The 1,332-nt window shown below is 42.6% G+C and overlaps 1 non-coding gene across 1 annotated transcript; it reads right to left on the reverse strand.

Annotated features, from left to right (window-relative positions):
* Positions 1 to 382: 382 nt before the first annotated feature.
* On the reverse strand, positions 383 to 516 carry LOC114019424. The gene has a single exon (XR_003564491.1). It is a non-coding gene; the product is annotated as a U4 spliceosomal RNA (small nuclear RNA).
* Between the last annotated feature and the right edge of the window lie 816 nt (positions 517 to 1,332).

Below are 1,332 nucleotides of genomic sequence, written 5' to 3' on the forward strand. Positions count from 1 at the left end.
GCACTGTATTCACTCCTTGCTGCCGCAGAGGTTACGGGCCTGGTCCTCTGTGTAGTCATTTACATATGTAGTGATTTACATCTGTGCAAAGAGGGTGTCAATGTTGTGCACCCCTTTTACACTGAATGACCTGCAGGGTGCAGGGCAACAGTGCCTCGGGTCCAGTACATCTGTCTGGCTAACTACCAGAGGGAGACCAATATCTGTTTGCACAGGAGTTATGGTGCAAAGGAAGAGTCAAGCCACTGGCAATAACCTCTGTTCCTGTGTGGCTGATTTTTGGCATGCGCTTATAGAAGACAGAAGCATGTTCTCACTAGAAGGGAGTGTGGAAAATGAGAGGAAAGCTACACCAGATGTAAAGAATCATTGACTTGAAGTGCAGTTCAGTATGTGGGCAAAAGTGCATCGTCCTTGAGAGTGTTGCAGATGAGAGCCTCAGCTAAAGTTTTCAATTAGCAATAATCACGCCTCAGTTTAACCTCATAGATTATGATGCTGCCACTGCACATGGCCCATGAATCCAACAATTTGATCACCTCTGTCTTAAATTATTAGCTTTACCTTCACTTTTCTGATCAGTTATTTGGCTCACTTGATTGTGGTTGGGTTGTGCTAATATATTTATTTTAGCTGACATATGTACCTGAATTGTCTGCCTCCAACAAGTCAAAAATGAAAGAAATGGAATAACAAAAGGAAATTGTTAATAATCCACATATATATTGTAAGAAATAGAAATATAATAATAAATGCTCAAAAAAATTCTATTAGAGTTTAATCTTGCATACATTGGTATACTTTTACATTCACTGAAAAAGATAATTTAGGTAGGAGCAAAAGCAGCCCTTCAAATCTTACGAAAATATTTCCCTTCCCCTCTGTCTTAATTTCTGCTCTTTTAAATGGTCAGTGACCCCAGCGACGGCCCTTGTGTGCTCCATAACTGAGTACTATGCACCAGTATGGACCAGAAGAAGTCATACTCATCTTGTTGATGTCCAACTGAACACTACAATGTGGTGCATCACTGGAACCGTCAAGTCGATCTCAACGTCTTGGATGCTGGTGCTGTCGCACGTTGCTTCCCCCATCCATTTGCTGCAATGCCACAACTCTTCAGGAATTCCAGCGGATCGTGGAAAATGAATGTCTCCCCATCCACCAGGACCTTAACAACGTCCCTCATCACTGGCTGAAGTCGCATAAGCCCTTTTGGACCCATGCATTTATGCAACTTCAACCCTGATGAAGCTAGGAAAGCCAAATGGAATTCAAAAGAAGTCACAACTAAACACCTTGTGAAAGACCCAACGCAGAAGGACCCTGGCT

Source organism: Chelonia mydas, chromosome 2, assembly GCF_015237465.2.
Source record: "Chelonia mydas isolate rCheMyd1 chromosome 2, rCheMyd1.pri.v2, whole genome shotgun sequence".
Taxonomy (NCBI): Eukaryota; Metazoa; Chordata; order Testudines; family Cheloniidae; genus Chelonia; species Chelonia mydas.